This window comes from Oryctolagus cuniculus, chromosome 5 (genome assembly GCF_051225735.1).
Source record: "Oryctolagus cuniculus isolate XC-2025 breed Fujian yellow rabbit chromosome 5, ASM5122573v1, whole genome shotgun sequence".
Taxonomy (NCBI): Eukaryota; Metazoa; Chordata; class Mammalia; order Lagomorpha; family Leporidae; genus Oryctolagus; species Oryctolagus cuniculus.
In genome coordinates, this window is record NC_142871.1 from 54,567,863 (window position 1) to 54,595,579 (window position 27,717).

Below are 27,717 nucleotides of genomic sequence, written 5' to 3' on the forward strand. Positions count from 1 at the left end.
TTATTTATTTACTTGAAAGTCAGAGTTACACACAGAGAGAAGGAGAGGCAGAGAGAAAGAGGTCTTCCATCTTCTGGTTCACTCCTAGTTGGCCGCAACAGCCAAAGCTGTGCCGATCCAAAACCAAGAGCCAGGAGCTTCTTGTGAGTCTTCCATGAGGGTGCAGGGGCCCATAGACTTGAGCCATCTTTACTGCTTTCCTAGGCCACAGCAGAGAGCGGATCAGAAGTGGAGCAGCCAGGACTGGAACCAGAGCCCAAACGGGATGCCAGCACTGCAGGTGGTCACTTTACCTGCTGCGCCACAGCGCCAGCCCCCACAGTTTAGTGTTAAAAGATTATCGGCATATAGATTACGATGAGATTCTTAGTGTGTAATGTTTAATTCTGGGGTTGCACCTTTACTGAGTGTGAACAAGAGCTCCTGCTCCTTGGCCATAACCAAATCGTTTGGGCCCAAAGTTCTTTGCATAACAACCTTTATAGTAGATTTCACCTTCCTTCTCAGCCAGAGTTATTGATTCAAGACTCTTTCTGCATTTTGCACATTGGAAACAGGTTTTGTGCCAGGGCTTTCCAGCTCGAATTATCTTAGCAGCATATCAGAATCCCCAAATCTGCACCTTTATATTCCTGATTTGTTTTAGGTCTGTGCGAACGCTTTCTAGCTTGAGGCCAGTCTCTCACCATGGTCCATGCTGAACGTGCCTGCACCCTGGCCATAACCGTAGCCTTTGGACCCATACATGTTTCCCTGGCAGGATTTGCAGTAGATCTCTTCCTCATGAATTGCCACTGTTGTGCTAGATAAACTTTTACTGCAAACAAAACACGGGAAGCGGTAGCAGCAGAAGCTCCTCCCATTGCACTGCACTTCTTCTGCGTGGTACCAAGTCCTGCCGCAGGTTTCCTTTTCTCAGACAGGCGTTTCAGGTCAGAGATGCAAAGTCTCACCACAAGTCTCACCCCAGGCAGAACGGGCAGACTTTGTAGAAAAAAACCACGCAGGAAATCCAATCGTCTTCTAGGTTTATTTGAATGGAGCTTAGCTTTCAGGTCCTTTTGTCTCTGTGTTTGGAGTCTAAATCCTGTCAGGATTTCCAATTTTGCAAGACCCCAATTTTTTTTTTTCATTTTCGCTTATCTTTATGTACAGAAGATCGATTTAGTACCCATTAAGTAAAGATTTCTTCAGTTTGCACCCACACAGAAAATAAAGTGTAAAATACTGTTTGAGTACTAGTTATAGCATTAATTCACATTGGACAACACATTAAGGACAGAGATCCCACATGAGGAGTAAGTACACAGTGACTCCTGTTGTTGACTTAACAATTTGACACTCTTGTTTATGGTGTCAGTAATCTCCCTAGGCTCTAGTCATGAGTTGCCAAGTCTATGGAAGCCTTTTGAGTTCTTCGACTTCGATCTTATTTAGAGAGTTCATAGTCAGAGTGAAAGTTCTCTCCTCCCTTCAGAGAAAGGTACCTCCTTATTTCTTAGCCTGTTCCTTCTAATGGGATCTCACTCGCAGAGATCTTTCATTTAGTTCCTCTTTTTATTTATTTATTTATTTTTTTTGCCAGAGTGGCAAGACCCCAATTTCTGAAATCTATTTCTTTTCACATTTTCTTACAAACAATTATTTTTTGAGCACATAAGGTCTTGCAAAAACATGTCAATAGCCAGCAACACACATTAGAAACATTGTTTTCTCCTAGTCTCCTTTTCTTTAGTAAATAATCTTCCTTTGAGTTTGTACAGAAGCCAGTTTTACTAACCACCACATAATAAGAAATGTCATCTGTGGCCACCATGATCAAATTCCATGCTGTCCATCACTGGACTGCCAGCCCATGCCACACACTTTAAATATTTGTTTGGAAACAGCCTGCTTCAAATACCACTTTCTGGTCAGAAGTAGCCACAAGGCTCCACCTCATTGAAAGGGAAAGAGGAACTATAGTGCTCTCCTGTCCCTTAGAAACAAAGAGAATGGGACAGGAAGACTTCACACTTGCTATGACCAGTTTTTCAAAGTAGAAGTCACTCTTTCATCTTTTTTAGCCACATATTACTTCCTTATTACATGTGAAAGTTTAACACTTTTTTATTTACTAATTACTACCCCTATTTGTTTTCTTCATTTCCCCAGCTTGACTGTGACTTCCTTAAAGGCAAGGATCATGTCTGACTTTTTTTTTAACTTTTATTTAATAAATATAAATTTCCAAAGTACAACATTTGGATTATAGTGTCTTTTTCCCCCCATAATCTCCCTCCCACCCGCAACCATCCCATCTACAACTCCATATCCCATCCCATTCTTCATCAAGATTCATTTTCAATTATCTTTATATACAGAAGATCAATTTAGTATATACCAATTAAAGATTTCAACAGTTCGCACCCACACAGAAACACAAAGTATAAAGTACTGTTTGAGTACTAGCTATACCATTAATTCACATAGTACAACACATGAAGGACAGAGATCCTACATGGGGAGTAAGTGCACAGTGACTCTTGTTGATTTAACAATTGACACCTTTATTTATGACATCAATAATCACTCAAGGCTCTTGTCATGAGCTGCCAAGGCTACGGAAGCCTCTTGAGTTTGCCAACTCCAATCTTATTTAGACAAGGCCATAGTGAAAGTGGAAGTTATCTCCTCCCTTCAGAGAAAGGTACCTCCTTCTTTGATGGTCCCATTCTTTCCACTGGGATCTCACTTGCAGAGATCATTCTTTTTTTTTTCCAGGGTGTCTTGGCTTTCCATGCCTGAAATACTCTCATAGGCTTTTTAGCCAGATCCGAATGCCTTTAGGGCTGATTCTGAGGCCAGAGTGCTGTTTAGGACATCTGCCATTCTACAAGTCTGCTATGTATCCCACTTCCCATGTTGGATTGTTCTCTCCTTTTTAATTCTATCAGTTAGTATTAGCAGACACTAGTCTTGTTTATGTGATGCCTTTTTCACTTAATCTTATCGTTATGATCAATTATGAACTGAAATTGATCACTTTGACTAGTGAATTGGCATTAGTACATGCCATCTTTTTTTTTCTTTCTTTCTTTTATTTTATTTTATTTAATGAATATAAATTTCCAAAGTACAGCTTATGGATTACAATAGCTTCCCCCCCAATAAGTTCCCTCCCACCCACAACACTCCCCTCTCCCACTCCTTCTCCCCTTCCATTCACATCAAGATTAATTTTCAATTATCTTTATATACAGAAGATCAATTTAGCATATATTAAGTAAAGATTTCCAGTTTGCACACACAAGAAACACAAAGTATAAAATACTAGTTGAGTACTAGTTATAGCATTAATTAAACACCTAAGAGTAATTGTGTATTTTTTTTATTTTCCCTGCCACTCACACCCCTCCCATCTCCCGCTCCCTCTCCCATTCCATTCACATCAAGATTCATTTTCAATTATCTTTATAGAGAGAAGGTCGATTTAGTATGTATTAAGTACAGATTTCATCAGTTTGCACTCACACAGAAACACAAAGTGTAAAAGACTGTTTCAGTACTAGTTACAGCATTAATTCACATTGAACAACACACTAAGGACAGATCCCACATGAGAAGTAAGGACACAGTGACTCCTGTTGTTGACTTAACAATTTGACACTCTTGTTTATGGCATCAGTAATCTCCATGGCTCTAGTCATGAGTTGCCAAGGTTATGGAAACCTTTTGAGTTCGCCGACTTCGATCTTATTCCGACAGGGTCATAGTCAAAGTGGAAGTTCTCTCCTCCCTTCAGAGAAAGGAACCTCCTTCTTTGATGGCCCCGTTCTTTCCATGGGATCTCATTCACAGAGATCTTCCATTTAGGTCTTTTTTTTTTTTCCAGGGTGTCTTGGCTTTCCATGCCTAAAATACTCTTGTGGGCTCTTCAGCCATATCCGAATGCCTTAAGGGCTGATTCTGAGGCCAGAGTGCTATTTGGGACATCTGTCATTCTATGAGTCTGCTGTGTATCACACTTCCCATGATGGATCGTTCTCTCCTTTTTGATTCTATCAGCTAGTATTAGCAGACACTAGACTTGTTTCTGTGATCCCTTTGACTCTTAGACCTATCAGTGTGATCAGTTGTGAACTGAAATTGATCACTTGGACTAGTGACATGGCATTGGTACATGCGACCTTTATGGGATTGTATTGGAATCCCCTTGCATGATTCTAACTCCACCATTTGGAGCAAGTCCGGTTGAGCATGTCCCAAATTGTGCATCTCCTCCCTCTCTTATTCCCACTCTTATATTTAACAGGGATCACTTTTCAGTTAAAATTTAAACACCTAAGAATAATTGTGTGTTAATTACAGAGTTCAACCAATAGTACTAGAACAAAACAAAGAGAAAATACTAAAATAGATAAAGTATTACATTTTACATCAACAGTCAGCACAAGAGCTGATCAAGTCACTGTTTCTCATAGTGTCCATTTCACTTTTGGTGCTCAGTTAGTTATTGCTGATCAGGGAGAACATATGATATTTGTCCCTTTGGGACTGGCTTAATTCACTCAGCATAATGTTTTCCAGATTCCTTCATCTTGTTGCAAATGACCTGATTTCGTTGTTTTTGACTGCTGTATAGTATTCTATAGAGTACATGTCCCATAATTTCTTTATCCAGTTTACTGTTGATGGGCATTTGGGTTGGTTCTAGGTCTTAGCTATTGTGAATTGAGCTGCAATAAACATTAATGTGCAGATAGCTTGTTTGTTTGCCAATTTCATTTCCTCTGGGTAAATTCCAAGGAGTGGGATGGCTGGGTTGAATGGTAGGGTTATATTCAGTTTTCTGAGGAATCTCCAAACTGACTTCCATAGTGGCTTGACCAGTTTGCATTCCCACCAACAGTGAGTTAGTGTCCCTTTTCCCCCACATCCTCTCCAGCATCTGTTGTTGGTAGATTTCTGTATGTGAGCCATTCTAACCTGGGTGAGGTGAAACCTCATTGTGGTTTTGATTTGCATTTCCCTGATTGCTAGTGATCTTCAACATTTTTTCATGTGCCTGTTGGCCATTTGGATTTCCTCTTTTGAAAAATGTCTATTGAGGTCCTTGGCCCATCTCTTAAGTGGGTTGTTGGTTTTGATGTTGTGGAGTTTCTTCCTTTCTTTGTAGATCCTGGTTATCAACCATTTATCTGTTGCATAGTTTGCAAATATTTTTTTCCCAATCTATCGGTTGCCTCTTCACTTTCCTGACTGTTTCTTTTGCAGTACAGAAACTTCTCAATTTGATGCAATCCCAAATGTTAATTTTGGCTTTGACTGCCTGTGCCTACGGGGTCTTTTCCAAGAAGTCTTTCCCAGTACCTATATCTTGCAGTGTTTCTCCAATGCTCTCTAATAATTTGATGGTGTCGGGTCATAGATTTAAGTCTTTAATCCATGTTGAGTGAATGTTTGTGTAAGGTGAAAGGTAGGGGTCTTGCTTCATGATTATGCACATGGAAATCCAGTTTTCCCAGCACCATTTATTGAATAGACTGTCCTTACTGCAGGAATTGGTTTTGGATCCTTGATCAAATATAAGTTGGCTGTAGAAGTTTGGATTGATTTCTGGTGTTTCTATTCTGTTCCATTGGGCTATCCATCTGTTTCTGTACCAGTACCATGCTGTTTTGATTACAACTGCCCTGCAGTATGTCCTGAAATCTGGTATTGTGATGCCTCCGGCTTTGTTTTTGTTGTACAAGATTGCTTTAGCTATTCGAGGTCTCCTGGGTCTCCATATGAATTTCAGCATCATTTGTTCCAGATCTGAGAAGAATGTCTTCAGTATTTTGATTGGCATTGCATTGAATCTGTAAATTGCTTTTGGGAGAATGGACATTTTGATGATATTGATTCTTCCAATGCATGAGCATGGAAGATTTTTCCAATTTTTGGAAAAAAATCCTATTCTATTTCTTTCTTTAAGGTTTTGTAATTTTCATTGTAGAGATCTTTAACGTCCTTGGTTAAGTTTATTCCAAGGTATTTGACTGTATTTGTAGCTATTGTGAATGGGATTGATCTTAGAAGTTCTTTCTCAACCGTGGCATTGTCCGTGTATACAAAGGCTGTTGATTTTTGTGCATTGATTTTATATCCTGCTACTTTTCCAAACTCTTCTATGAGTTCCAATAGTCTCTTAGTAGAGTTCTTTGGAACCCCTAAATACAGGATCATATCATCTGCAAAGAGGGATACTTTGAGTTCTTCCTTCCCAATTTGTATCCTTTTAATTTCTTTTTCTTGCCTAATAGCTCTGGCTAAGATTTCAAGAACTATATTGAATAGCAGTGGTGAGAGTGGGCATCCCTTTCTGGTACCAGATCTCAGTGGAAATGCTTCCAACTTTTCCCCATTCAATAGGATGTTGGCTGTGGGTTTTTCATAGATTGCTTTGATTGTATTGAGGAATGTTCCTTCCAAACCCAGTTTGCTTAGAGTTTTCATCATGAAAGGGTGTTGTATTTTATCAAATGCTTTCTCGGTGTCTATTGAGATAATCATATGGTTTTTCTTCTGCAGTCGGTTAATGTGGTGTATCACATTGATTGTTTTGCGCACATTAAACCATCCCTGCCTACCAGGGATAAGTCCCACTTGGTCTGGGTGGATGATCTTTCTGATGTGTTGTTGCATTCTATTGGCCAGAATTTTATTGAGGATTTTTGCATCTATGTTCATCAGGGATATTGGTCTGTAATTCTCTTTCAATGCTGCATCTTTTTCCAGCTTAGGAATTAAGGTGATGCTGGCTTCATAAAAAGAATTTGGGAGGATTCCATCTTTTTCAATTGTTCTGAATAGTTTGAGAAGAATTGGAGTTAGTTCTTCTTTAAATGTCTGGTAGAATTCAGCAGTGAATCCATCTGGTCCTGAGCTTTTCTTTCTTGGGAGGGCCTTTATTTCTGTTTCAATTTCTGTCTCAGTTATGAGTCTGTTTAGGTTTTCTATGTCCTCCTGGTTCAATTTAGGTAGGTTGCCTGTGTCCAGGAATCTATCCATTTCTGATAGATTTTCTTGTTTGCTGGCATAGAAGTCCTTGTAGTAATTTTTGATGATTCTTTTTATTTCTGTGGTGTCTGTTGTTACGTTTCCTTTTTCATCTCTGATTTTATTGACTTGAGTCTTTTCTCTTCTTTTTTTAGTTAGTTGGGCCAATGGGGTGTCAATTTTGTTTATTTTTTCAAAAAACCAGCTCCTCGTTTGGCTGATTTTTTTTAATTTTTTTTTATTCAATCCTGTTGATTTCTTCTCTGATTTTGATTATTTCTCTTCTCCTACTAGATTTGGGTCTGGTTTGCTGCAGTTTTTCTAGATCCTTGAAATGCGTTGAAAGCTCATTTATTTGTTGCCTTTCCAATTTCTTGATGTGGCACCTATTGATATGAACTTTCCTCTTAACACTGCTTTTGCTGTATCCCATAAGCTTTGGTATGTTGTGTTGTTATCCTCATTTACTTCCAGAACGTTTCTGATTTCTCTTTTGATTTCTTCTATGACCCAGTTTTCATTCAGGAGCATGTTGTTCAGTCTCCATGTGTTTGTGTATGCTCTAGGGTTTCCTGAGTTGCTAATTTCCAACTTCATTCCTTTATGGTCTGAGAAGTGCATGGTATGATTCTAATTCTTTTGAATTTGCTGAGACTTGCATTATGACCTAGAATGTGGTCAATCCTAGGGAAGCTTTCCTGTACTGCTGAGAAGAATGTAAATACTTTCTGTGTAGGATGAAAAGTTCTATAGATATCTGTTACATCCATTTGGGCTATATTGTCGTTCAGATCTTCTGTTCCCTTGTTGATCTTCTGTCTGGTTGATCTGTCTATTTCTGAGAGTGGAGTATTGAAGTCCCCCAGTACTATTGTATTGAAATCTAAGTCTCCCTTCAAGTCCCTTAACAAATCTTTTAAATAAAGTGGTGCGCCCTGTAATTAGGTGCATATACATTGATAATTTTTATATCTTCCTGTTGAATTGATCCCTTAATCATTATATAGTGCCCCTCTTTGTCTCTCTTAACAGTTTTTGTGTTAAAGTTTATGTTGTCCGATATTAAGATGGCTACGCCTGCTCTTTTTTCATTTCTGTTGGCATGGTATATCTTTTTCCAGCCTTTCATTTTCAGTCTGTATGCATCTTTGTTGGAAAGATGTGTTTCTTGAAGGCAGCAAATAGATGGGTTTTGTTCCTTAACCCAGTCAGCCAATCGGTGTTTCTTAACTGGACAGTTCAGGCCATTAACGTTCAATATGACTATTGATAGATGGTAACTTTCCTCTGCCATTTGCCAAAGATATTTTCTAATATATGCTTTGAATTCCCTGTGATCTTTTTCTGTGAGGATTACTTCCTTTACCTTCTTTCATATTGATGACCGTGTTTCTGTGTTTCTGTGTGCAAGACATCTTTAAGCATCTTTTGTAGGGCTGGACGAGTGGTGACAAATTCTTTCAATTTCTGTTTGTTATGAAAGGTCTTTATTTCATCTTCATTCACAAATGAGAGCTTTGCAGGATATAATATTATGGCCTGGCAGTTTTTCTCTCTTAGTACCTGGGCTATGTCTCGCCATTCCCTTCTAGCTTGTAGGGTTTCTGATGAGAAGTCTGCTGTGAGTCTAATTGGAGATCCTCTGAGAGTAATCTGACGTTTCTCTCTTGCACATTTTAGGATCTCTTCTTTATGTTTCACTGCGGTGAGGTTAATTACAACATGTCGTGGTGAGGATCTCTTTTGGTCATGTTTATTAGAGCTTCTATGAGCTTCCTGTACTAGGATGTCTCTGTCCTTCCCCAAACCTGGGAAATTTTCTGCTATTATCTCACTAAAAAGGCCTTCTAATCCTTTCTCCCTCTCCATGCCTTCAGGAACTCCTAGAACTCGAATGTTGGGTTTTTTTTAATAATATCCTGTAGATTCCCAACAATATTTTTTAGATTTCTAATTTCCTTTTCTTTTCTTTGGTTTGACTGTATCCTTTCCTGTTCTCTGTTTTCTAATTCCGATATTCTCTCTTCTGCTTCACCCATTCTGTTTTTAAGGCTCTCTAATGTGTTTGTCATTTGATCTATTGAGTTCTTCACTTCATTATGATTTCTCATCATTATCACAATTTCATGTTTTACTAGTTGTTTCATTTCATTTTGATTCCTCCTTAATATTTCATTTTCATGAGAAAGATTTTCTATCTTGTCCATTAACGATTTCTGTAGTTCAAGAATTTGTTTTTGAGAACTTAATGTTCTTATCAATTTTTTGAGATCTGTTTCTTGCATTTCTTCTATCTCACCATCTTCATAATCTTGAATTGGGATGTCTTTTTCATTTGGGGGCATCACAGTGTCTACCATGTTCTCATTACCTCGGTTTTTGCGTTTGTTGTTTGGCACATTGGAGATATTCTTTGTTTTCTTCACTGTGGTGTTTTTCCTGTTATATTTTGACTCTAGATTAAGTGGACTGTCTGTATTTGATGTAGCCTTAGAGGCTTGGGATGGGTGTGGCCTGAGAGCTCTGTTTGGTTCCTCAGGGTCAGGGGTGTGCCAAAGGTGACACTCCCAGGTTAGGTGCAGCAAATCTCTCTCTCTTTCTTTCTTTTATTTTAAATCAAAAGGAAAGTAATTCCACACAGCTGAACAGAATTGGAAGTAGTTAGCAGGCAAATGATATACCCACAGGAGCCAGAGATCAGAAACTCTTTCCCAAGGACCACAGAGGGAATCTGTCCTGCCCTCAGTGTGGGCTAAAATTCTCCTGCAATCTCCCACTGGGTTGCCAAGGTTACTGAATTGTAGCGTCTCTGGAGAGTACTCAGGTGAATTCCGTGAGTTCTCTCCCCCACCGTTTCTTTTTTCACAGTTTCAGTTCAGTAGCACCACAAATTCACTGGGTCCTAATCTCCTGTTAATTCACCCCCCCCCCACCAGAGTCAGGTTTTTCTGTTAGGCTCAGGGCCAGTGCAGACCTGAGGTCGCCCTGCTTATGACATATGTCCAAGATGGTGCCTGCTCTTTGTCTTGCTCGCCTTTGAAAGGTGAGCGGAGAGAGAGAAACTCGTGTCTGTATAGGTCACTTTTTTTTTCTCTCTCTCTCTTCTAGTTAGCCTGGTGAACTTTCCCCCACAGGGTTGCTCCCTCTAGTCTCCTCTTTCCACTTGCCTGCTAGTGTCTCAGGCTACTGAAGTTTGGCTCACCTCGTGTTCCTGCGCTGGTGTGTTGAGTCTGCCGCTGGTGTCCTGAACTGTGGGCTCCCACGCTCTCCACGCAGGTCCACTGTGAATCACCAGTTCCGGAAGAGTTTCCTCTGCTGTTTCTTCCCCGACTCTTCCCTGAACCTGCAGTATCTCTATTTTTATTAAACTGTCTCTCCCCGGACTATCAGTGTGCTCCCTTCCTATTCCGCCATCCTGCCGCCCACCGATCCTGTCTGACTTAATCACTCTTTAGGTTGCATGGGTTGTAGCGCAGTGCTTAGGATGTTATAGGTGTTCACTAAATAATGAGTGAGTTGATGAATGAATGAGTGAAAAGTAGACAGATTTTTCACTTCTGCTACTTCCAGATCAGTACCATGCCTGTTTCATTCTGCTCAGAACAGGAGCCCTTCTGCAGGGGTCATGCCTGTCTGAGCACACTACACATCTCAAAGCAATGTACAACATCTTGAATGGCCACCCTGGTCACAGACAGTAGGTCGCCTGTTCAGGTAAGGATAGGGCAATGCCAAGAAGAAGACAGTTCATGGAGTAGAATGCAGGTGCAGCTGAAGGGCCACGTGAACGCCCACTCCCACCCACTTTCAGCAAAATCACCAAGCCTCGTCAGGTTCAGTGGAGCTGCAGGGCTCGGCAGAGCAAGGACCCTCCCACGATTTCTTTCTTCCCTTCTTGCCCAGCTCAGCTGCTTCTGTCTTGTTTGCTCAGCGCGGTTGTCTTCCCCACAGTCTTCTCTCTTTCTCCTCCACTCCTGCCATGCCTACTACATACATAACTGATTTAGCTAAGAACAGCCATTTTCTTAATACTCTAGCTGTAGAAAGCAATCAAGGCCGGCACCGTGGATCAATAGGCTAATCCTCCACCTTACAGCACCAGCACACTGGGCTCTAGTCCTGGTTGGGGCGCCGGATTCTGTCCCGGTTGCCCCTCTTCCAGGCCAGCTCTCTGCTGTGGCCAGGGAGTGCAGTGGAGGATGGCACATGTGCTTGGGCCCTGCACCCCATGGAACACCAGGAGAAGCACCTGCTCCTGCCTTCGGATCAGCATGGTGTGCCGGCCACAGCGCGCCAGCCACGGCAGCCATTTGAGGGTGAACCAACGGCAAAGGAAGACCTCTCTCTCTGTCTCTCTCTCTCACTGTCCACTCTGCATGTCAAAAAAAAAAGGAAAAAAAAGAAAGCAATCAAGAGCAATAGCTGATATTCTATGTTTTGTTTTTAGATTCCTTTAAGAGGGTTCTCTTCCTTTCTTGTAAGCAATGAACCAAGCCTGGCAGATGTGATCCACAACTAGTCTCAGAGCTTGCCTACTTGTGACTTTACTTTGGCACTCTCTACCTGATCTCCTCAGGGAGTGTCAGGCACCTACAGCACTTACCTTGTTAAGCTAATTCAAGTTCAAGTTTGGACACTAATGAAACTCCTCTGGCTCTCTTCCTAACTCTGACTATTCACTCAAGTCTTCTTCCCACTCTTTCCCCTCTCACCCAAACCATTAATGAAGTTTAGTCTTCTCCTCATGCCTGAAAAATCTCTTGGTTCTACCCCTGCCGAGACATGTGAACTTGGGCAATCTTGTTGATTTCTCTGGGCCTCAATTCTTTCATGTGAAAAATGAAAATAATAATACTTGCCTCTGTAGATTATTGTGAAAATTAAATGAGTTGACACCTGTAATTTTTTAAAGATTTATTTATTTATTTATTTGAAAGGCAGAGTGACAGAGAAAGAGAGAGGAGAGACAGAGATCTTCTATCATTAATTCGCTCCTCAAATGGATGCAACAGCCAGGGTTATGCCAGGCTGAAGCCGGGAGCCAGGAGTCTTCAGGGTCTCCCATGTGGGTGTGGTGTCCAAGATTTGGGCCATCCTTTGCTGCCTTCCCAGGTGCATTAGCAGGGAGCTGGACTGGAAGTAGAGCAGCTGGGACTGGAACAGGTAGGTACCCATATGGGATACCAGCACTGCAGGACACGGCTAAACTCATTGCACCACAGCACCGACCCCTAATTGTGCCTGGCACATAGTAGAAGCATTGGCAATTATTATTATCTTTCTCCATGACTTTGACAATGAACTCTAGGTTAACATTTTTAAATCTTTGTCTTCAGTTCCTTCCTTTCCAATGTTCTGTATGGGTATTTCCATTTGCCCCAACCGAAAATAGAACTCATTTTTCATGAAAACTTAATTCTTCCAGGATTTTGTATGCCACTTAAGGATATTAGTCTCTCAGTCTAGAAAACTCAGGGTCACTGGTGGATGTCTCTCCATTTCCTGTGCAGTTTCAGTTGGCCTCAGAACTGCCCTTCAGTCTGGACCTCTTGTTTCCATCCTCACTGAATGTGACCCAGGCCTTTACGAACTTTTCCCACTGCCCGGATGTGCTCCTTGCTCTGAATTTTGCTGCAAACCTAAAATTGGTCTTTATAAAAACTCATTTTAAGAAATGAGTCTAAATTTATCTGAGAGATTTTTGTGAATAATATAAGAATCTTTGTAGTATTCTTCATAATAATAGTTTAAAAATTGTAGAAAAACATAATAAACATAATAATTGGTACAATTAACCTAAGAACTGAAAACAAAAAAGTCAAAGAACAAATATCTAACAAGAACAGAAAAAACTAAGATATTCAAACAAGCAAACAACACATAACAATAAAACATTGCTATGGCTGCAATCAACAGCAAAGACAGCTCCTTTCTTTTAATGCTCAGTCTGATGACATCTTAAATCAGAGTTACTAGTTCTGTTTCTTCCCTTCTGTGCCATTTTAAAATAAATAACAATGTAATAGCTTTTAATGGGCCTATTGTAACATTCTTTTCCAAGGTTCTGTCTCCTGTGAAAATAAAAGGAAAATTATGATGACGACATTGAAACAGCTTTTTTTTTCTTTTCTTTTCTCTCTTTCTTTTTTTTTTTTTTTTTTTTTTTTTGACAGGCTGAGTGGACAGTGAGAGAGAGAGACAGAGAGAGAGGTCTTCCTTTGCCATTGATTCACCCTCCAATGGCCACCAGGGCCGTCGGGCTGCGGCCGGCACACCATGCTGATCCGAAGGTAGGAGCCAGGTGCTTATCCTGGTGTCCCATGGGGTGCAGGGCCCAAGCACATGGGCCATCCTCCACTGCACTCCCTGGCCACAGCAGAGAGCTGGCCTGGAAGAGGAGCAACCGGGACAGAATTCGGCGCTCCGACCGGGATTAGAACCCGGTGTGCCGGCGCTGCAAGGCGGAGGATTAGCCTATTGAGCCACGGCGCTGGCCTGAAATGGCTTTTTAGAAGGTAGTCAGGGCATTGAGATGCCACTTGCGATGCCTGCAACTCACATTTGAGTGGCTGGATTTGAATTCCAGCTCGGCTTCCAATTCCAGCTTCTGCTAATGTGCTTCTTGGGAAGCAGCAGGTGATGGCTCAAGTACTTGAGTCCTTACCGTCTGCATAGGACATTTGGATTGAATTTTAGGCTCTTGGCTTCAGCCTGCCCCAACCTGGGCTGTTTTGGTCATTTGGGGAGCGAATCAGTAAATGGATTCTCTCTCTCTCTGTCCTTCTAAACATATGAAAATAAATAAAAAAAAAATCTTTTTACAAAGGGGGCATTTGGTGGCTTTCATATAGAAATCAATATATAATAATCAAGGGCAGAGCCAAGATGGTGGAATAGTGAGGGCACACACTGATAGTCTGGGAAAGGATAGTTTAACAAAAGTGGAGTTACTGTAGTTTCAGGGAAAGGCTCGGGAAAAAAATTGCAGAGGAAACTCTTCTGGATCCAGTGGATGTGACATGGAGGACCTACAGGGAGAGCAACTACGCCCACGGCTCGGAAGCCCAGCTGCAGAGTCTGTGCACCAGCAGTGGAAGGGGAGGTGAGACAGAACCTCAGTAGCCCAAGACATCGGCAGGGAAATGGCAGAAAGAGCCTAGAGGGAACGAGGCTTGAAGCCCCGCTGGGGAAAGTTCACCAGGCTGACTGGAAGAGAGAAAAAAATGAATAAATAAGGGTGACCAGCACAGACACAAGCCTCTTTCTCTACTCACCTTACAAAGGCAAGCAAGATAATGAGCAGGCGCCATTTTGGACGTATGTAAAGTGGCGCCTGCCATCAGCCAAGCAGAAAAACCTGACTCTGGTGGGGAGAAATAACAAGAGGTTAGGACCTAATGAAGGTGTGGACTAATGAACTGAGACTGAAAATCTGAGAGTGGGGAGGGGGGTCCGGGAAGATGGTGGAATAGGAAGGGAGCACACTGATAGTCCGGGAAGAGACAGTTTAATAAAAGTGGACATACTGCAGGTTCAAGGAAGAGTTGGGGAAGAAACAGCAGAGGAAACTCTTCTGGAACTAGTGATTTACGGTGGACCTGTGTGGAGGGTGCGGGAGCTCACAGCTCAGGACACCAGCTGTGGAATCTACGCATCAGCACTGCAGTGCGAGGTGAGCCTAAACTCAGTAGCCCGAGACACCAGTGGGAAAGCAGAAGGAGGAGCCTAGAGGGAATGAGGCTAGAAGCCCTGTGGGGGAAAGTTCACCAGGCTAACTAGAAGAGAGAGGGGAAAAAAACAAGGGACCGGTACAGACATGAGTCTCTCTCTCTCCACTCATGTCTGAAAGGAGAGCAAGACAAAGAGCAGGCACCATTTTGGACATATAAAAGCTGCACAACCTCAGGGCTGTGCCCGGCCTCAACCAAGCAGAAAAACCTGACTCCAGGTGGGTGAAATAACAGGAGGTTAGGACGTAGTGAATGTGTGGAGCTAACAAACTGAGACTGTGAAAAAAGAGATGGTGGGTGAGAGAACTCACAGAGTTCACCTGAGTACTCTCCAGAGACGCTACAATTCAGTAACCTTGGCAACCTGGGGGAGACTGCAGGAGAATTTGAGCCCACACTGAGGGCTGCATAAACTCTTTGTGTGGTCCTTGGGAGCATAAACTCTTTGTGTGGTCCTTGGGAAAGAGCATGTGAATGTTATACCCACAGTGGCCAGATTTCATACATTGGCTACCTTCAATTCTGCTCAACTATGAGGAATTACTTCCCTTCAAAATCTCAAAAAAAAAAAAAAAAAGAAAGAAACAGAGAGAGAGAGAGAGAGAGAGAGAGAGATTTACCACGCCTAACCTGGGTGTTTCATCTTTGGCACATTCTTAACCCTGAAGAACCAAACAGAGCTCTCTGGCCACACCCATCACAGCCTCCAAGGATCCATCAAAAGCAGACAGTCCACTTAATCAAGAGTCATAGTATAATGGGAAAGAACACTACAGTGAAGAAACCAAAGAATATCTCCAATATGCCAAGCAACAAACACAGAAAACAAGGAAACAAGAAAAAGGAAGACACTATGACACCCCCAAATGAACAAGACACCCTAATTCAAGATTATGAAGATGATGAGATAGAAGAAATGCAAGAAACAGATCTCAAAAAATTGATAAGAACATTAAGAAGTTCTCAAATACAAATTCTTGAACTACAGAAATCCTTACTGGACAGGATAGAGAATCTCTCTCATGAAAATGAAATATTAAGGAGGAATCAAAATGAAATGAAGCGACTAGTAGAACAGGAAACTGTGATAGTGAAGAGAAATCAAAATGAAATGAAGAACTCAATAGATCAAATGACAAACACATTAGAGAGCCTTAAAAACAGAATGAGTGAAGCAGAAGAGAGAATATCGGACTTAGAAGACAGAGAACAGGAAAGGATACAGTCAAACCAAAGAAAAGAAAAGGAAATTAGAAATCTAAAAAATATTGTTGGGAATCTACAGGATACTATTAAAAAACCCAACATTCGAGTTCTAGGAGTTCCTGAAAGCACGGAGAGGGAAAAAGGGTTAGAAGGCCTTTTAGTGAGATACTAGCAGAGAATTTCCCGAGTTTGAAGAAGAACAGAGACATCCTAGTACAGGAAGCTCATAGAATCTCTAATAAACATGACCAAAAGAGATACTCACCATGACACATTGTAATCAAACTCACCACAGTGAAACATAAAGAAAAGATCCTTAAATGTGCAAGAGAGAAATGTCAGATTACTCTCAGAGGATCTCCAATCAGACTCACAGCTGACTTCTTATCAGAAACCCTACAGGCTAGGAGGGAATGGCAAGATATAGCCCAGGTACTAAGAGAGAAAAACTGCCAGGCCATAATATTATATCCTGCAAAGCTCTCATTTGTGAATGAAGATGAAATAAAGACCTTTCATAGCAAACAGAAATTGAAAGAATTTGTCACCACTCGTCCAGCTCTGCAAAAAATGCTTAAAGATGTCTTGCACACAGAAACACAGAAACATGGCCATCAATATGAAAGAAGGTAAAGGAAGAAAACCTACCAGTAAAAGAGCATGGGAAGCTCAAAACATATACTGGAAAATATCTTTGGGAAAATGGCAGGGCAAAGTTACTACTTACCAATAGTCACATTGAATTTTAATGGCCTCAACTCTCCAGTTAAAAAAACACAGACTGGCTGAATGGATAAAGGAACAAAACCCATCTATTTGCTGCCTTCAAGAAACACATCTTTCCAACAAAGATGCATACAGACTGAAAGGTTGGAAAGAGATATTCCACGCCAACAGAAACCAAAAAAAAGCAGGTGTAGCCATCTTAATATTAGACAACATAAACTTTAACACAAAAACTGTTAAGAGAGACAAAGAGGGAAACTATATAATGGTTAAGGGTTCAATTCAACAGGCAGATATAACGATTATCAATGTATATGCACCTAATTACAGGGCACCAGTTTATTTAAAAGATTTGTTAAGGGACTTAAAGGGAGACTTAGATTTCAATACAATAGTACTGGGGGACTTCAATACTCCACTCTCAGAAATAATAGATCATCCAGACAGAAGATCAACAAGGAAACAGCAGATTTAATCGACACTATTGCCCAAATGGATCTAACAGATATCTACAGAACTTTCAATCCTACATCTAAAGACTTTACATCTTCTCAGCAGTGCATGGAACCTTCTCTAGGATTGACCACATACTAGGTCATAATGCAAGTCTCAGCAAATTCAAAAGAATTAGAATCATACCATGCACTTCTCAGACCATAAAGGAATGAAGTTGGAAATTAGCAACTCAGGAAACCCTAGAGCATACACAAACACATGGAGACTGAACAACATGCTCCTGAATGAAAACTGGGTCATAGAAGAAATCAAAAGAGAAATCAGAAACGTTCTGGAAGTAAATGAGGATAACAACACAACATACCAAAACTTATGGGATACAGCAAAAGCAGTGTTAAGATGAAAGTTTATAGCAATAGGTGCCTATATCAAGAAATTGGAAACGTACCAAATAAATGAGCTTTCAACGCATCTCAAGGATCTAGAAAAACTGCAGCAAACCAGACCCAAATCTAGTAGGAGAAGAGAAATAATCAAAATCAGAGAAGAAATCAACAGGATTGAATAAAAAAAAATTACAAAAAATCAGCCAAACGAGGAGCTGGTTTTTTGAAAAAATAAACAAAATTGACACCCCATTGGCCCAACTAACTAAAAAAAGAAGAGAAAAGACCCAAATCAATACAATCAGAGATGAAAAAGGAAACATAACAACAGACACCACAGAAATAAAAAGAATCATCAAAAAATACTACAAGGACTTCTATGCCAGCAAACAAGAAAATCTATCAGAAATGGATAGATTCCTGGACACATGCAATCTACCTAAATTGAACCATGAAGACATAGAAAACCTAAATAGACCCATAACTGAGACAGAAATTGAAACAGTAATAAAGGCACTCCCAACAAAGAAAAGCCCAGGACCAGATGGATTCACTGCTGAATTCTACCAGACATTTAAAGAAGAACTAACTCCAATTCTTCTCAAACTATTCAGAACAATTGAAAAAGATGGAATCCTCCCAAATTCTTTTTATGAACCCAGCATCCCCTTAATCCCTAAGCCAGAGAAAGATGCAGCACTGAAAGAGAATTATAGACCAATATTCCTGATGAATATAGATGCAAAAATCCTCAATAAAATTCTCACCAATAGCACACAACAACACATCAGGAAAATCATCCACCCAGACCAAGTGGGATTTATCCCTGGTCTGCAGGGATGGTTCAATATTCGCAAATCAATCAATGTGATTCACCACATTAACAGACTGCAGAAGAAAAACCATATGATTATCTCAATAGATGCAGAGAAAGCATTCTATAAAATTCAACACCATTTCATGATGAAAACTCTAAGGAAACTGGGTATAGAAGGAACATTCCTCAATATAATCAAAGCAATTTATAAAAAAACACACGGCCAGCATCCTATTGAATGGGGAAAAGTTGGAAGCATTTCCACTGAGATCTGGTACCAGACAGGGATGCCCACTCTCACCACTGCTATTTAACATAGTTCTGGAAGTTTTACCCAGAGCCATCAGACAAGAAAAAGAAATTAAAGGAATACAAATTGAGAAGGAAGAAGTCAAACTATCCCTCTTTGCAGACGATATGATTCTTTACCTAGAGTATCCAAAGAACTCTACCAAGAGACTATTAGAAATCATAGAGGAGTTTTGCAAAGTGGCAGGATATAAAATCAATGCACAAAAATCAACAGCCTTTGTATACACAGACAATGCCATGGCTGAGAAAGAACTGCTAAGATCAATCCCATTCACAATAGCTACAAAAACAATCAAATACCTTGGAATAAACTTAACCAAGGATGTTAAAGATCTCTACGATGAGAATTACAAAATCTTAAAGAAAGATATAGAAGAGGATACCAAAAAATGGAAAAAATCTGCCATGCTCACGGATTGGAAGAATCAACATCATCAAAATGTCCATTCTCCCAAAATCAATTTACAGATTCAATGCAATCTCAATCAAGATACCAAAGACATTCTTCTCAGATCTAGAAAAAATGATGCTGAAATTCATATGGAGGCACAAGAGACCTCGAATAGCTAAAGCAATCTTGTACAACAAAAACAAAGCCGGAGGCATCACAATACCAGATTTCAGGACATACTACAGGGCAGTTGTAATCAAAACAGCATGGTACTGGTACAGAAACAGAGGGATAGCCCAATGGAACAGAATTGAAATACCAGAAATCAACCCAAACATCTACAGCCAACTTATATTTGATCAAGGATCTAAAACCGATTCCTGGAGCAAGGACAGTCTGTTCAACAAATGGTGTTGGGAAAACTGGATTTCCACGTGCAGAATCATGAAGCAAGACCTCTACGTTACACCTTACACAAAAATCCACTCAACATGGATTAAAGACCTAAATCTACGACCTGACACCATCAAGTTATTAGAGAACATTGGAGAAACCCTTCAAGATATTGGCACAGGCAAAGAATTTCTGGAAAAGACCCGGGAGGCACAGGCTGTCAAAGCCAAAATCAACTATTGGGATTGCATCAAATTGAGAAGTTTCTGTACTGCAAAAGAAACAGTCAGGAGAGTGAAGAGACAACCGACAGAATGGGAAAAAATATTTGCAAACTATGCAACAGATAAAGGGTTAATAACCAGAATCTACAAAGAGATCAAGAAACTCCACAAAAACAAAACCAACAACCCACTTAAGAGATGGGCCAAGGACCTCAATAGACATTTTTCAAAAGAGGAAATCCAAATGGCCAACAGGCACATGAAAAAATGTTGAAGATCACTAGCAATCAGGGAAATGCAAATCAAAACCACAATGAGGTTTCACCTCACCCTGGTTAGAATGGCTCACATACAGAAATCTACCAACAACAGATGCTGGCAAGGATGTGGGGAAAAAGGGACACTAACTCACTGTTGGTGGGAATGCAAACTGGTCAAGCCACTGTGGAAGTCAGTTTGGAGATTCCTCAGAAACCTGAATATAACCCTACCGTTCGATCCAGCCATCCCACTCCTTGGAATTTACACAAAGGAATTTAAATTGGCAAACAAAAAAGCGGTCTGCACCCTAATGTTTATTACAGCACAATTCACAATAGCCAAGACCTGGAATCAACCTAAATGCCCATCAACGGTAAACTGGATAAATAAATTATGGGATATGTACCCTTTAGAATACTATACCGCAGTAAGAAACAACAAAATCCACTCATTTGCAACAAAATGGAGGAATCTGGAACACATCATGCTGAGTGAAATAAGCCAGTCCCAAATGGACAAATACCATATGTTCTCCCTGATCAGTGACAACTGACTGAACATCAATAAGGAAATCTGTTGAAGTGAAATGGACACTATGAGAAACGGTGAATTGATCAGCATAGCCCTGACTGTTAATGAACAACTTAATTCATTATCCCTCTTAGTAGTTTTTTTTTTTTGTCTGTTCTACTTAATATGACTGGTTTAATTCTGTAATTAATACACAGTTATTCCTAATTGTTGAAATTTAACTGAAATGTGATCCCTGTTAAACATAAGAGTGGGAATAAGAGAGGGAAGAGATGTACAATTTGGGACATGCTCAAGCTGACTTGCCCCAAATGGTAGAGTTAGAAACATACCAGGGGATTCGAATTCAATCCCATCAAGGTGGCATGTACCAATGCCATCTCACTAGTCCAAGTGATCAATTTCAGTTCACAATTGATCATAATGAAAGGACTAAGAGTCAAAGGGAGCACATAAACAAGTCTAGTACCTGCTAATACTAACCGATAGAATAAATAAAGGGGAGAGTGATCCAACATGGGAAGCAAGATACTCAGCAGACTCATAGAATGGCAGATGTCCTAAACAGCACTCTGGCCTCAGAATCAGCCCTAAAGGCATTCGGATCTGGCTGAAAAGCCCATGAGAGTATTTCAGGCATGGAAAGCCAAGACACTCTGGGGAAAAAAAAAAAAAAAAAAAAAAACCTGAATGAAAGATCTCTGTGAGTGAGATCCCACTGGAAAGAACAAGTCTTCAAAGAAGGAGGTACCTTTCTCTGAAGGGAGGAGAGAACCTCCACTTTGACTATGACCTTGTCTAAACAAGATAAGAGTCGGAGAACTCAAAAGGCTTCCATAGCCTTGGAAACTCATGACTGGAGCATAGGGAGATTACTGATGCCATAAACAGCAGTGTCAATTTGTAAAGTCAACAACAGGAGTCACTGTGCACTTACTCCTCATGTAGGATCTGTGTCCTTACTGTGCTGTACATTGAGACTTAATGCTATAACGAGTACTCAAACATTATATTTCACTTTGTGTTTCTATGGGGGTGCAAACTGTTGAAATCTTTACTTAATATATACGAAACTGATCTTCTGTAAAAAAAAAAAAAAAAAAGAAGAAGAAATTATCAATTCCCAACTTGACTCTCACTGGGATTAAACATGACAATAGGTCTGATTTGATTTCATCATCATTTAAAAAATCATCTATTATTTTTCACTTTATGTTTCTGTGTGGGAGCAAACTGTTGAAATCTTTACTTAATGTATACTAAACTGATCTTCTGTATATAAAGAGAATCGAAAATGAATCTTGATGTGAATGGAAGGGGAGAGGGAGTGGGAGAGGGGAGGGTTGCGGGTGGGAGGCACGTTATGGGGGGGAAGCCATTGTAATCCATAAGCCGTACTTTGGAAATTTATATTCATTAAATAAAAGTTAACAAAAAGGAAACATAACAACAGACACCACAGAAATAAAAAGAATTATCAGAAATTACTACAAGGACTTCTATGCCAGCAAACAGGAAGATCTATCAGAAATGGATAGATTCCTGGACACATGCAACCTACCTAAATTGAACCAGGAAGACATAGAAAACCTAAACAGACCCATAACTGAGACAGAAATTGAAACAGTAATAAAGGCTGGATCAAGAAATTATGGGACATGTACTCTATAGAATACTATACAGCAATTAAAAAAAAATGAAATCTGGTCATTTGCAACAAAATGGAAGAATCTTGAAAGCATCATGCTGAGTGAAATAAGCCAGTCCCAAAGGGACAAATATCATATGTTCTCCCTGATCGATGACAACTAACCGACCACCAAAAAGGAAACTTTTTGAAGTGAAATAGACACTATGAGAAACAGTGACTTGATCATCCCTTGTCCTGACTGTTGACGTACAATTTAATACTTTATCCCTTTTAGTATTTTTTTTCTGCTTAATACTATTGGCTGAACGCTGGAATTAACACACAATTATTTTAGGTGTTTAAATTTAACTAAAAAGTGATCCTTGTTAAATATAAGTGTGGGAATAAGGTAGGGAAGAGATGTACAATTTGGGACATGCTCAATCGGACTTGCTCCAAATGGTAGAGTTAGAAACATACCAGGGGATTCCAATTCAATCCCATCAAGGTGGCATGTACCAATGCCATCTCACTAGTCCAAGTGACCAATTTCTGTTCACAATTGATAATAATGATAGGACGAAGAGTCAAAGGGATCACATAAACAAGACTAGTGTCTGCTATTACTAACCGATAGAATAAAAAGGGGAGAGAAAGATCCAACATGGGAAGATGGATACACAGCAGACCCATAGAATGGCACATGCTCTAAGCAGCACTCTGGCCTCAGAATCAGCCCTTGGGGCATTTGGATCCGGCTGAAAAGCCCATGAGAGTTTTTTCAGGCATGGAACGCCAAGACACTCTGGCAAAAAAAAAAAAAATGACATAAATGAAAGATCTCTGCGGGTGAGATCCCAGTGCAAAGAGCAGGCCATCAAAGAAGGAGGTACCTTTCTCTGAAGGGAGGAGAGAACTTCCACTTTGACTATGTCCTTGTCTAAATATGATCAGAGTTGGCGAACTCAAAGGGTTTCCATGGTCTTGGCAACTTATGACAACAGCATAGGGAGGTTACTGACACCATAAACAGGAGTGTCAATTTCTTGAGTCAACAACAGGAGTCACTGTGCACTTACTCCTCATGTAGGATCTCTGTCCTTAATGTGCTGTACATTGTGATTTAATGCTATAACTACTACTCAAACAGTGTTCTACACTTTGTGTTTCTGTGTGGGTGCAAACTGTTGAAATCTTTACTTAATATATACTAAATTGATCTTCTGTATATAAAGATAATTGAAAATGAATCTTGATGCAAATGGAAGGGAAGAGGGTGCCGGAGAGGGGAGGGTTGCAGGTGGGAGGGAAGTTATGGGGGTAAGCCATTGTAATCCATAAGCTGTACTTTGGAAATTTATATTATTAAATAAAAGTTAAAAAATAAATCAATAAATAATAAATGCAAGGATGTGAGGAAAAAGTCATGCTAATCCACTACTGGTGGGAATGTCAACTGGTAAATCCACTATGGCAGACAGTATGGAGATACCTTAGAAATCTGAATGTAGTCCTACCATGTGACCCATCCATCCTACTCCTGGGAATTTAACGAAGGGAAATTAAATCAGCATAGGAAAGAGTCATCTGTACCCACATGTTTATTGCAGCTCAATTTACAACAGCTACGATATAGAATCAACTCAAATGCCCATCAGCTGAAGACTGGATAAAGAAATTATGGGTTATGTACAGCATGGAACATTACACAGAGGTAAAAAGAAAAAAAAGCTGAAATCTGGTCATTTGTAACAAAATGGATGAAACTAAAAAACATCATACCTAGTGAAATAAGCCAGTCCCAAAATGACAAATACCATATGTTCTCCCTGACCTCTAATATCTAAAAGAGCACCTAAAAGAAAATCCTTTATAAAAGTGAAATTGACACTTTGAGAAGCAATGACTTTGAAAAGCCCTTGTCTCTACTGTTGAGGAAAGGGCTTTTTTTTTTTTTAATACTATTTGTTGAACGCTTAACATAGAGTTAATCATATGTGTATAAAGTTAACTGAAAACAGATCTTTGTAAAAAATTAGAATGGGAATAGGAGAGGGAGGAGGAAGAGGGGTGGGAGAGTTGGTGGAAGAGTGGGTATGCTGGGAAGAATCACCATATTTCTGAAGTTGTAATTATGAAATGTAATAAGTTTGTATTCTCAAATAAAAGGTTTCTAGGGGAAAACAAAACAAAACAAACAGGCATTTGGGAGGCCAGGAGAGGACTTAAGCATGATTTCAACTGCTGCCTAGGAATGTGAACTTTGGTTCTTCTTTGAGTGCCGAAAACTAGCACGGACAATTATGTTATGTCCAGAAACTCAAGACGATATTAAGAGGTGTTGTTTTATGGACACTTTTTGGTAAGTATATGCATTTTTTTTGTCTTCTATTAGTCACACAGCCCCTGTAATACAGAACCAGTTCCTTCTCAATCTTAGTAGAAGTTCCCTACAAAGAAGTTTTTACTGCTTTGTGCTGCTTGCCCACTAAGCTCCTACATTCCCTTTCCCTCTTTGGAATATTGATTCAGAGCTATCTGAGGCCAAATCTCCAGAATTACCGGGGTCCCAAACAAAATCCTTTTTGCTTTTGCAGTTTTGGAGTTTGGATTGATTGACACTCTCCCACTAAGCTAAGAGCTGCCAGAGATCCAGATCTCTTTTCTTTCATCATTGCACCTCTTAGTGGTCAGTCATTCTCTGTCCACAACTCTATTCTCTCATCTCATTGCTTATTACCTTAATCTACTTAGAGATGTCTTGAGCTATGTTATACAATCTTTTGAGAATTAAAATGAGATAGTATAAGGAGCCCAATGCAGTATTGAGAATATTATAGTTTCATAGCTAAATTTTGTGAAAGGGGTTTTTTGTTTTTTAAAAGATGGTGACTCAAAAATGTGCTAGAGGGCGCTAATTCACTGTTTTAGAATGGGATACTGAACACTCAGGGCAGTCACTTGCTCATCTAAATAGGAACCAAAAAATTCAGGCATTTAGTAAGTAAAATATTAGTCATCTTAATTTGAAGTATATTAATACAATTCAAATGTTTCTCTACAACATATTTGAAATTGGGGAAGAACAATTCACATTCAGACTGATGGCTAATGGCCTTAAATCACTTATTTTAGTCCCTGTTTGTATATATTTTTCCAACCTAGTGTTATAGGGGAAAGAAATGAAAGTAGACAGTGTGGATCTTGGTGATATCCTAAACTGCCCTAATGTGAAGAAATGGCAAACAATGTGTTTATTCAACTATGAAACGGAAAGGTAAGTCTAGAGCTTTTCTGCGTCCTTTTCAACTTTAACATTCTATAATATACAATTCTAGCTAATTAAAGGAAAGAAGCATGATTTCTGTAAAAATTGACCAAGTGAGAAGACAGAATCAAATGTAAAACAGAAAAGAACTGTTAAAATCTGAAAAAATAGGAAAAATCAGCCAACACAAAACAAAACTGTAGTTCCATTTTTTCCTCCCATATAATTCCTGAATTTTAAAAAGCAGTGTGAGTGACAGGTGACTGTCAGAAAGATGGATGTGTTGTGAAATATTTTCTGATACCTTCTATATCACCACTCCTTCTGTTAAGTATTCTGCCAAATCTTGTCTTTTTCAGGGAGAATGATAACGTAGTTTATGGTGTTTAAAGTATTAGTCAGCCAATGGAAAGCATTGTAGTTTTACAATGACTTCATTCACTTCAACCACCTGAAAAACCACAAACATTTATGACTGAAGGCAAAGTTCAGGGAGCAATACTAAATTAAGAAATGGAGATGAATAGATGAATAAATAATTTGTTTTTAAGTTTATGATGCTCAAAGTGACTCACAGTTTGGGTGCAAGATGAGACTAGAAACAAAGAGCGGAAGTCTGGTTTCGCACTAACAGGTTATCTAATATTCCCTGTAGGCTGTGCTGCAGAGATGACAAAGTATGACAAAGAGCTGTGGTAATCTAAAATGTACAGATGTCCCTTTGTCTATCTTTAATAAAAATAACCTAATTTACAAAACAGTTAACAATGTTTGCTTGTTAAGTTTCACAAAATTAAAGGTAAAAAAAATTGCATTGAGAATTTAGTAGTTTTGATGCAACTATGCTTATAATAAATTTTAAATTATGATAATGAGGCATTTTGAACCCTCTAGATAATTAAAATTCAAGTATTAAACACTGTTTCTCTTTTGAGCTTTCTGCAACAGCTTTGCGTAGGTTTGATCACATTTCTCAACTTCTCTGAACCTAGCTTCCTAATTTATAAGATAGGGCTGTAGTTTGCACTTCACTAGATCTCAGTAAGGTGGCTATTATTATCATTGCTATCCAGTCTGCATTGATATAATAATGGTATAATCATGTATGAGGCAATGTTTTAACGAATTCTAGCATATTTCATAAAATAAGTGTAGCATGTGTGGGGGTTCTTTATATACCATTTTTAAAAAACGAAATTTACTTTACAGTATTTTCAAATACTCTTTCATTCCCTACTTCTTCCTCTGGCATCCAAATTATTTTTAAAAAATAAAAACCACATCTTTTCAGTAGTGAATTCACAAAAGTCCCCTCACAGTCTATAAGGCTCATAACATCCACCAGGCAACACAGAAACTCCATTTAAAAGTAGAGAAAACATGCAGTCATTTATATGAGATACTCCCCTTGCCAGAGTTGTTTTCAGGAAATCCGGTGTACTGAGGTGCTATGGTGTGACTCTACGTGTGCAGGTGTGGCCAAAAAGCCAGCTGAATAACCAATCCTTCCAACCACACTGCCCGCCCACATCCCCCACACCCACGCCACATTGTCCCATGTTCTCCAGGGAACCTGCTATGCTGCTGTGGCCATGCTTTCTGTATTGCACACCATGAACTCAAAGGCATTCTCACAAGTAACTGCTGAAGCTTAGCAACAGCCTGTTGATTGCTGGTGGTTTACAACATCCCACATAAATGGTGTGTTATTTTAAGTCGTACTTTAGCATCTCAGCTCTCTATTCCACTTGGGACCACCCATGATATACAGCAGCTGCATATGTTCCTGGTTACCATCTGTCTTTCACACGTAGCCTGTCTTGGAGATTCAACTTGAGGGCCTCACATAGTTCAAAGATGACAAACTTCAAACAGCTCCAGGATCTACCTGGAGCACTCCTTGGTGCCAAGGTTCACAGCTATGTGGGAGGTGAGTGATACCAAGCCATTCTGAGAGCTAGAGCTCTTAGTTTATTTAGGCTGCCGTAACAAAAATATCATAAACCAGGTGATGTATAAACAGTAGAAATGTGTTTATCACAGTTCCAGAAGAAGGGAAGGACAAGATCAAAACACCAGCAGATTCAGTGTGTGGCAAGCGCCTCCTGGGTCAAAGGCAACCATCTTTTCACTATAACCTCACATGGCAGAAGGGTCAAGAGACTACGAGCACCATTTCAGTCACGAGGGCTCTATCATCATGTCTTACTCGCCTTCCAAGTATCTCATCTCCTAGCACCATCACACTAGCAATTAGGTTCCAACAGTTTTTAAATTTGAGAGGCAGAGAGAGGGGGCGAGAGAGGGAGGTTGGGAGAGGAGAGAGAGAGAGAGAGAAGAGGGGATGGGGGGAGAGAGAGAGA

The 27,717-nt window shown here is 39.9% G+C and overlaps 1 pseudogene; it reads right to left on the minus strand.

Moving 5' to 3' along the window:
• Nucleotides 1-251: 251 nt before the first annotated feature.
• Nucleotides 252-27,596, minus strand: LOC100357653 (cysteine and glycine-rich protein 2 pseudogene; annotated as a pseudogene).
• Nucleotides 27,597-27,717: the final 121 nt, after the last annotated feature.